Here is a 10,191-nt window from a genome sequence, read left to right as displayed (position 1 = left end):
TAGGTTACCTGGACACTGCGTAACGCCAGGAATTTTGGAATTGTCAAACACAGTGAAGTGGCTATCTGGCGCAGAATTGTCAAAGTGGTTGTTACCTGTTACCAGCTGTAGCCCTTGAACTGAGACAGAGGTCAGTCAGTCCCCAAAGTATTGTAGTGTGTTAAAAGTTCGTGTAGTTTAAAGTAGTCTGTCCACCCTAATAAAACACTTTGTTCAGGGGCAGCAGTGAAGAGCAGAGAAGTAGTCTTAGAATTTGGTATCTCCAAATGGCTCTTCCGTAGTTCTTTGCTCAGCTGGTCCCAAGAGAATCCAGCCCGTATTATCTATCCACTAGTGGAGTTACAAGCAGTTCACAGAAACAAACACATGCAGTATTACAACACACGTATTAAAATGACATTTTTTTTACAAGATCAAATACAGATAGAAAAAATAAAGTGCTGTGGGAAAGCTTTTACCAAATAAAAATGTCTGCGGAGGCTTGATCATATGTGGGCCTGTGAATAACACTCAGGAGACCATAAACTTTAGACAAACCAGATGGTTAGACAGCAAACCAGATGGTTTTATTTATGCAGACAAAGTTCACATTTAGTGAGGTACTTTGTTCTTCTGGAAAAGGTTTCACACACAAAGTGAAAGAATTATATATGTGGTAGATGATGATGGACTGGAACATTCATACAAACTTAAGCCTCATCAACTATAGAAATATCATCGTAATTACATCATTGGGATACTCCTTGGCTGCTCTTGTACATGGTGTTGCTTCTTTTCATCTTTACTGCAGTAGCATCCAAAGGTTTTAGTGAGGATTATGACCGGCTTTGGTTATGTGTTATAAAATCGTTCAGAAGAGTTTACAGTCTAAGGAAGACGAGATGTAACAGAGAAGCTGATCGGTGATAGACGAAAGTAAGAGGAAAACAATAGGCTCTTACCAAAAGAATTTGATGGCTTTCAACTGCAAATTCTCTTTCTCCTTATCTATGAAAGGAGTAGAAAAACAACTTTGACGTTAGCAAAACTGACCTTCTTGTCCTCTAAAGCTAAATGAGTGCTACTTCAGCTTCAGTTCTGCTATAAACCCAGAAAGTACATTTTCTCTTTACCGTGAAGTAGATGCATAAAGCTGCTTCCTCAAAAGTTGTAGAAATCTCAGGACCCCTTGACAGGTCTTGTTTTGATTCTCATTTATACTTACTCAGCTGTGCTGCAGCCACTTTACAAAACTATTGCCCATCTGGTGGAGGTCAGTTCACTGACAGACCGGCAAGCCGAAAGGCCATGTGTGAATTCCTGAGTATTTCAGTGCAAAGTTCACAGCTTAGGTTAAAGACCTTACTGGCTCTGCTGCTCACGCAGTAACCTCCAGCAGCACATCACAATGATCTATAACGTCTTAATTCAGCACAGCTCTTTTCTGAGTGTCCTAATTTCGTATGAGCTTCAGACCCCAGATTTTTATTTATTTTTATTTCGATGATCCTATCTATAGCTTCTTAACGTTCTTAGGAAACAGTACAGTATGTGCTTCCAGGATCTAATGTAGGTGTTGCATATGGTGACATATATATTGTGATTAGCAGGTTAAGCTGCAAGAGGAATTGCTTTGGTGACATTCATAATGTAGTTTAAATGATGCCTGAACTTTTATCATCCGTTCCCTATGAAGAATCATACCTAAATTGTACAGCCTTCTTTAACACAGATCTGCTGTGAATTGTCTTCCTACTTACACTTAGATTCTATGAGAATTTCAGTTTTGCTAAAATTTTGTTTTATTGTATTCTTATTCAGTTTTTGGTTTTATAAAAGTGTTCTTTAAGAGTTAAGCCTTCTCAGTAGAGCTATGGAGATTCAAAAAATACAGAGCAGATAAAAATGTCTCTATTTCCACTGGTAGCAAAAGTCCCAAGCTATTAAAACCCTTAGAAAGACCATGATATTGCCTGGAAACTTATCTTTTTGCAAAACAGATATCATAGAAATAATACATTGCATTGCATCTATGAACCACAAGAAAAGGGAAATATGCATTTCTAAAAATCAAAATGACATTTTAAAGCAATAAAAATCAAAGAAAAAGTATAACATCTCAATATGGGAAATAACTGAAATGGAAAAAAAATGCTGAGCACAGCAACACAGAAATGACAGTTCTCCTATAAACCAGGAGACCTGTATGCATTTCAAACTGTAAAACAAGCAACATGGGATTTTCCTCTAGTTACTCAATTTAGGGATTGAATGAGCATGGGTTGGAGAAATAATAATACTCCTGTCATTAGCAAGGACCCTCTTGCAGTATGAGATAAACATGCTTTGTACATAACCCTTCATGCACTAGAAGGTTTCTGGGAGATTGTTTCACTTCCGAAGGTCAAGTGCTGCTGTAGACTCCATGGGAATCTCTAAGTTTAGCATTTTTTCTTCACAGAGGATATAAGTATGGTATATCAGCCATATAGATTCAAGCAAATATATTATTCAGAACAATTAGCAGTAGTCCTCCCACTGACGAACGTTGCATGTAGTGTTACGCCGTGGAGGAGACCATTGATGCAAGCTTGTAAAGTCTCGCCAAGTGGAGGAGCTGGGAGAGAAATATAAGTATTGAAATACAAGTTATGGTGATTTTGTACTGCACAGAAGTCAGTAGTTACCTGAGAAATGAGCCCCAGGAAAAGAAATACGATTATATTTTCAAAAGTGCTCAAGATTTATATGGTATTTAGGTGCCTAACTCCCAAAGGAATACAAAAACCCTGTCCTTAAGTAAATTAGAAACGAGTTCCATTTGCAGAATGGCATAGATTCTTAGTCTAAATCTAATTGAAAGTTAACTAGATTAGACTTTTTAAATTATCTGTAACTTTTGAAAAATAGGACTTCTGTTCGTTATCACTGGAAATCTTGGAACATTTACTTCATATCCAGCACGCTGTCTGTATCAAGTGGAGTAGCCCTCTCAGTTCTAGCAAATCCATCCTTTGGTAGGGGTTGAAAGCAAATAGGTCAGGTATCTCTCACAGAAGCATCGGAGTTGTGACTTGGAGCAAATAACAGTAGAGTATTAAGGACTGAAAAAATGTATTCCATTTGATTTAAAGATACTTTTATATGTGATATTCTGAATTACCGTTCTTATATAAATGGTTTTTCTTTTTTTTCCTTTTTTTTATTTTGAAGACTGGAATTAAAAGCTATTCAAGTTTGCTTATTGTGCAGTGCTCAGTCGTTTATTTTAAGAGGTAAAATATTCTAACAAAAAAGCCTCATATCATCTGTACCACATAATTCCATTCTATGGCCAATGATATTTTGTCTTTCAGGCTTTATTCAAAATCCTCTTGAAGCATAGAGATAGATAAGCCATCAACATAACTTTTCACAGTCTTCCATTGTCCTAAAAATCAGACCTTAATTACAGTTACGTTTTTTGGTCAAGCCGTAAGGTTGATGTCAGAACATAGAGCTAATATCAATATTTTATATCCACAGACAGCATCAGATTTCAAAAACTGACAGCGTACTCGCCTCTCGACAGCCAAAGGGTTGGAACACCGTTTGTAGAAAAAGGAAAAAAATCTTGCTTCTGTGTGATCTCAGTCTGCGCATACCTGACTTTCCTTTATGCAACTAGCCAACTCTCTGAGTACAAAGACTTAAGCAAACGGGCCAGTAGCGGTGACTGAACACACGCAGAACCCTTGCCTTCAGCACCATCGAGTCTGTTTGTAGAAGCTGCACAGTCCCTGTCAGTCTTCTGGATTTAATTTTAATTCCACGCCTTTACTGATGGTTTGCAAAATGTGCCCATTTGGAAACCCTAGCAACTGAAGCCTTGTTTTCTATAAAGCAATGTCAGTCCAAACCTCTCTGTTTAGTCTTGTCAACCCACCTTATTATCGAGAATCTCTGGTTCCCGTGTTTAAGCTGTTAAAATGCCTGCTTCATTGCATTTCAAATTTTGATGGCATCTCTCCCTAAGCAGTGAGATGACAACTGTTTGAGGGGTAGCTCAGGTCTCAACAATGTAGCTCAGCTCTAAACAACGTATTTAGTTGTTCTTTCCCACGCATCAAAGCAAAACAACCACTTTGCAGTTCTGAGTAAGTAATCCAGAAACGCGCTTTCCTCGTGCCATTCCCACATTAGCTCTCAAGGGGAAAGACTAGGCGAAGGTCTTGCATCTTTACAGTACCAGCTCGCATCATTTGAACTAAGCTATAAGGACCAACTCCTGATTTCACATACGGCTGTTGCATAACTACCTAGTAGTGATTATACCTCCAGTCCCTTCTCATTTGAGCTAGATTTTAAATCAGTTCATCTAAGTTGCATGTCTCCGTGTTCTTTAGCAGTCCTATTCAGCACTTCCCACTCCTTTAGCTTAAAAATGAACTATTTCAGATTCCTTTTAAACTCATGTTAACTTCTAATAAAATTAGAGGTAACTTCCAGCCAAATCAGGATGCCATGTTTGTGGAACGCGCAGTCTAATAGGATGAAGTGAAACCATTGATACCCTAAATGCTGGGGAAATTATATTCCCAGTCTGACCTTTGCAACTTTTGTCATCTAGCCAGGGCCCTGTAGAAGTGTTTACCCCTGAAGTGCTTATCGAGCGCAAAATAACCAAAAACCAGAGTAGGATGTTGTTTGCAACCAACGATCTCGTCAGCTCTTTCCCACTCCGCAAATGTAGTCCTTCCACCTCTCCCCTTGCTGCTGTTCTTTCTGCTCATTTTCTTTCTTCCTTATTCCTTATGGCTTTGTCTCTCGGTAGTTTGTCGGAGTGTGGTGACGGCCCTGGAAGCAGCTTGGCGCTGAAGTGAGCGCGCGTGGGCGGTCGGAGCTGGGGCTGGGTCGGGAGCGGGGGGATAGGGCACCGCTGTATGTAGCTGTGCCTGCGTTTGGGACAGGGAGGCGGGAATGGTGCCGGGTCGGTACCTCTGCAGGCTGGAAAAGGGGTGAAGGCTGAAGCTGCCTGAGCTTCTCCATCGCAGCCGAGCCAGAACCGTGCCGCAAACTCCACCTTCACGCAGCAGGCAAGCTGAACGGGAGCGTATTTGCACTAACTCTGATTCGTCTCTGCTAATCCCCATGAAAGAACCAGAATTCAGCTGATTTGGATCCATTTCATCCATTTCATTTTTCATTAAAAAAATAACGCCTGAAAATTACCATGCTAAACTTTGGACAGGATGCCCCCACACCCCCACTACGCAGACTGATTTTGTCCGCAGGAGCAGGAAGAGCAGGGCTGCTGCCCCGCGAGGCAGGATGAGCCGGGAGCCGAGGGCGAGCGCGGTGCAGGCTGTACCCTCCCCGATGGGGCGCCGGCCCCCGGGTCTGAGCACCGATGACAGCGTCCACCAGCCGCCCTCGACGTGGCAAGCAACCAGCCAGGTCTGGGGTGGGTGCAGGGGCAGGACCAGCAGTTGCAGGCAGCCGCACAGCTCAGCCCGGGGCCCGTGGGTGCCGGGGAGGCCCCAGGCGCGGCTGGGCACCACCATAAAGCCTGGTTGGCGCCCTCCCGGACCCCTCTGAAAGACCCATAACAACAGGCGTTGCCTGCTTGTGGATCTGACAAGATAAAAGATTCATAAAGATTATAAGTAAATTGGGGCTGGGCAACTTTCCGATGCTTTTAATAAGTTAGGCTCCACATTTTTGTTTTCAGCACTCTTACTGCTCCAGTAGAGTGTTTCACAATTTTTTTTTTTGGGGGGGGGGGCAGGGGGGCAGTGAGTGTGAATTTCTTTTCGATTTGTCCGTTCTCATGAAGATCCTGCAAAGCCTAGATACCACCTACCTATTGAGAGAAATACTTACTGCCTTAAATCGCTGGCATTTTAGTATAAAAACATTGTGAACTGACTAACTTGCTGCGAGCTTTGGTCCTTTTGAACTCTCTCATGACTCCTCTGGTAGTTAAAACAGACAGTTTGAGAAATGCTGTTATGGCCAATAGTTTATGTTGTCAGCGGTCTGCTTTGTTCACTGAAAAATATTAACCTGAAAGTAATCAGGCAGCTTTCTTGAAAATTAATCTGCTTTACTGAGATGCCTACTGATGTCTAGATAATTACAGCGAGTATTTATTTGCGTTCAAGTTGTCTCTAGAGGCCTCCACCATCCTTAGGAGCTCCTTGTACTCCTCACCTCAGAAACACGCATGAAGCATCACCCCCACGACCAAAACGCTCAAAAAAACAGGAACCCACAAACAGTGGGTGGGGAGAAAAGCTGCAGAGCTGCAAAAGGGACCTGTTCAGAGCATAAACAGCTGCAGCAGCGAGCGGCAGAGCCGCGAGCTCGGGTGGTCTGCGTCCTAATTTATTGCCCCGTTCCTTGAACCTCCCTCCCTCTAAAGCTTTAGATACCTCCGTTTGCGAATTGCGATTGCTGCCTATATGCTTTTTGGCTTCTCCCCGTTCCTTAAGAAGTTGTTGTCTACTGACTAAGGAGAGCGGCAGGAAGCCACAGCTGCTCTGCGTGTGGCTCTCACCTCCTCACAGCCTGGCTTGGCCCCGGGCGGGCGGACTGGGACGAGTCGTACTTGCGCACCCCTCGCTATCTCGCTGCCGTGTTGTAGCTGGAATAGGAGGAATTAGAGAGTTTTGCTTTTAACTCAATCCAGAGCCCTGGAAAGATAAATGTTCCAGTACAAGCTATAGCTTCCTCTGTATTTAGGTTACTTCAGCCCTTGACTTTTACATTTTCCTCACACACACACACACACACACAAAAATATATTGGCTAGATTCACTAGGTTTTTTTCAGTCTGCTTTGTGGCACTCCAGCAATGCAAAACAACTCTAAACCCTGTTCAGCTGGGCAATTAAACTTTTATGACCGCTCTGCATCACTGCCATGGTAAAAGGCAGCCACAAGGTATCAATCAGGACCTCTCGCCTACGAACTGGAAAACCTAAGAATGCCCAAATACCTTCTCAGACCAGCCCTGGAGACGGTGCAGGGAGAGGGAGCCTGGCCGCTGGCCCGTTTGGGGCGCAGTGTCCGCGAGGCGTCCGCAAAGCGGTCGTACACACAGGGGGCAAAGTTTCCCTTTCTGGGTTGGCTGAGGAGTGTAGGCATACCCACTTCTTATTCAAAATGTACTTCTCCTTGTTTCTAAGGTACTTTTCCTTGTTTATAATGTAAGCCCACTGGAGGTAATGATGGGGGGGGCGGGCATAAAAATTGGATTTTGATTTTGTCGAGCTCTTAGGCTGTCTGTATGCAGAACCGCTCTGAGGTCATCCTCGCTCCATGGGGGCACTTGGAGATGTGTGTAGGACCAGATCTTAGTTTTCAGCAGCGCTACTGATGTAAAACTTCATGTTTGCTTCCAGCAGCCCATCTGGAAATAGAAGAAAAACTTTTCTACTAGCAGTGGCATGACAATTTTGTTATAGTCTTTCTTAGAAACTGTTACATTCAATTACTTGTTTAAGACATTAAAATGATAGAAATGGTCTGAGAATACAGGTCTGCCCTGAACACCTGCAGATCTGGGATGAATTCTGGTCCAGATCTGAACTTCAAATCGGCTCCTGGCCCTACAGATTATGTTGAACTGAAATCCTAGGCCTGAGCACTGCATCCTCTGGGAAAGCCAACATCTAGATTTGAAAGCTACTTTATCAGCCTACCCCTAAAAAGGTTTTTTTTTTTTGGTAACTAGCAGGCAGTATTTGCTTGCAACACCTCTTCCTGACGGGAGGAGTTAAACATACCAGGAAGGGGTTAAGCAGATCTGGCTGCTTCATAGAGGCAGTCATTTTGTTATTCCTTAAGGAAATGGGGGCTACTTTCTAGCAAAAGAAGGGCTATGGCCTGTGCAAGGTTCTGAATTAGCCACATAAAGGCTCAAGATGAATTATGGAGAGATTGTAATTGTGATTTGAAGTTATTGCTAATCTCCTTGTCAGTGAAACGAATTGCTAGGGAGAAGCAGGATTTATTCTAAAGCACAAAGATTTTGCTGAATATTATGTAAGTAAATGCACCTACGCGAAAGCTGCTATTCATTTTTCTCGCTTCATTCTCCTGAAAACATATACTTGTTTTGTTAAAAAGGACTTGTTTTGCACTTACTCTTAGCAGTGTAAGTAGCTGGGAAATGTCCCTTTTAGTATTTTGTGGCTGCTTAGTTACCACAGTTTCTTGCTATCCAAATAGACTCGCTCTGTCAGGGCTGTGAGATGGGGAGAGATAAACAGACAGAGCAATTGTGGCTTCCTGCCACCATCCCTACTCGCTGAGCAAGAAAGCAAGAGCAGATGAACTGTTTCTGAAGTGGCGATGGGAAGCTGTGGTCTCGCAGGAAAAAGGCAACTGAAAAACGCAAACAAATAGCTCGAAAACAGGAGCAGAAACATCAAATAGCGTGCCCTGTTGAAGGTCCATTTTGCTGGTGCAATAGTTCTGAGGCAGCCCTCCCTCTGCCAGGAAAATAGTTCTTGTAGGTAAGTATAGAAAACAGGAACCATTTTGTAATCCCGTGCAAAACTTCCTATGTTAGTAGCCAAATTAAAAACGATGTAATACCTTCATTTATTAGCTGTGATCGTTGCTTCGGCATGGCCTAAAAGTGACAGTTGGATGTTGAGTTTTGTCACCTGACTATTTTCCTTGTTTATTCCATTTTGGAAATTGTGAATAAAAAGGAAGAAAAAGCGAATTACCTGATGGGAGAGAAAATGAGAGAAATGAAACAAAACCAATAAAGGTGTAATTACAGAAGCATGGACAGTGCGAAACAGGTAAGATCGATCACATGGACAGCTCTCAAGCAAATCCACTTTCCCACGGACTTCAGCGGGACACGGAGCAGGCCTACAAAGTGCGGGACTCGCTGCTGATATAATAAGGCTCTGTGAAGAGTTTAGTCAGGCACACTTTTGCAGTAGGAGTGAAATGCCGTCATCTCTTAGTTGGTTTTCAGCTTTCAGTGAGGTTACATGTGGTGCAATTAACTGGCGCTAACAGGAGCTGAGCCCCACTTCGTTGCATGTTAGAAAAAAAAGTTACACAATGTTGTGGGTGGCAGAATATCTGTGGGAGGTTCACTCTGCTGCGGCCTCTGCTTGCATTACTTCCTCAAATAGAGCTTGACTGATCTGATACGTTTTTATTTTTATTCTGCTTCTTTTCTCAAACCACGTATTCCACTCACATGCAGTTTGCAGAGTGAGGCTTTTAAGAGAAGACCATAAATGCTCAAACCAAGGTGCTCTGTATCTTGATATAAGCGCTCCCCGTCCTTTCCTTTTTTTCTGTTTCTCTGGCATGCCAGAATGGAAACTCTGCTCCGGCACTGATTAAAAAAGGAAGGGCTTTATTGAATTAAAATGATATTTCTTGTGATGTTTATCATCATTTTAATTCACTTTACTTTGGGTTGTCCTCAACTTGTGCTTTTTTAATGCGCTGCAGATTTCTGAGTTGACAGTGGATAACTGCAGGGAGCTAAGAGCTGGTCAGGATGCAAGCAGAGTTTTAACTCACAGGAAACTGTAGGAGGTAGCTTAGAATTTAAGGGTTTTTTTTTCCCGTGGGAAAATGATACCTCTTTTCTGTCTCTTACGCATGGGAGAGATGTGAAAGAAGGGCAGTCTGGCGATTTCCTGCTTTCAGACTTTAGCAAACCCACGACAGCAACTGTCAGCATCCTACCCTTTAGCCTAATATTTACCACTGATTGAGTATTTTTGCTGCGATGATTAACAGACATGGATTTAATTGTGATATATTACGTAGCCAGATTCAGTCTCTACAGGACTGCAGGAGAGTATGACTCTGGGAAATGGTGTTTCAAGTTATCTGGTGTTTCATGACATTATTTAATCAGAACCCAGTTTGTTTCATTGAATTAGTTTTGATTAAGTTTTTACTATTAATGTAGACAAGGAACTAAGTTTAACCTTAAGAACTTAAATGTTTCCTTTCTTCCGCTAAGCTAACCATGATCAATAATGAAGGGTATGGGATGGCAATCAACAGTTGTCAAGGTTCGTGACTCAGAGATGACTGCTTGTCAGCTGAACTATATGAGCACTCTTACTGTAATGTCAATGCAAATGTGCTTTTCTATAATGGCTTAAACTGATATATTTCACTTCTTATTTTCAACTCATCCGTATAGCTATTTTAGCATCTCGGTATCCTATTTGCAAC

Source organism: Struthio camelus, chromosome 1 (assembly GCF_040807025.1).
Source record: "Struthio camelus isolate bStrCam1 chromosome 1, bStrCam1.hap1, whole genome shotgun sequence".
NCBI lineage: Eukaryota > Metazoa > Chordata > Aves > Struthioniformes > Struthionidae > Struthio > Struthio camelus.
Note: the sequence above shows the minus strand (reverse complement) of the source record.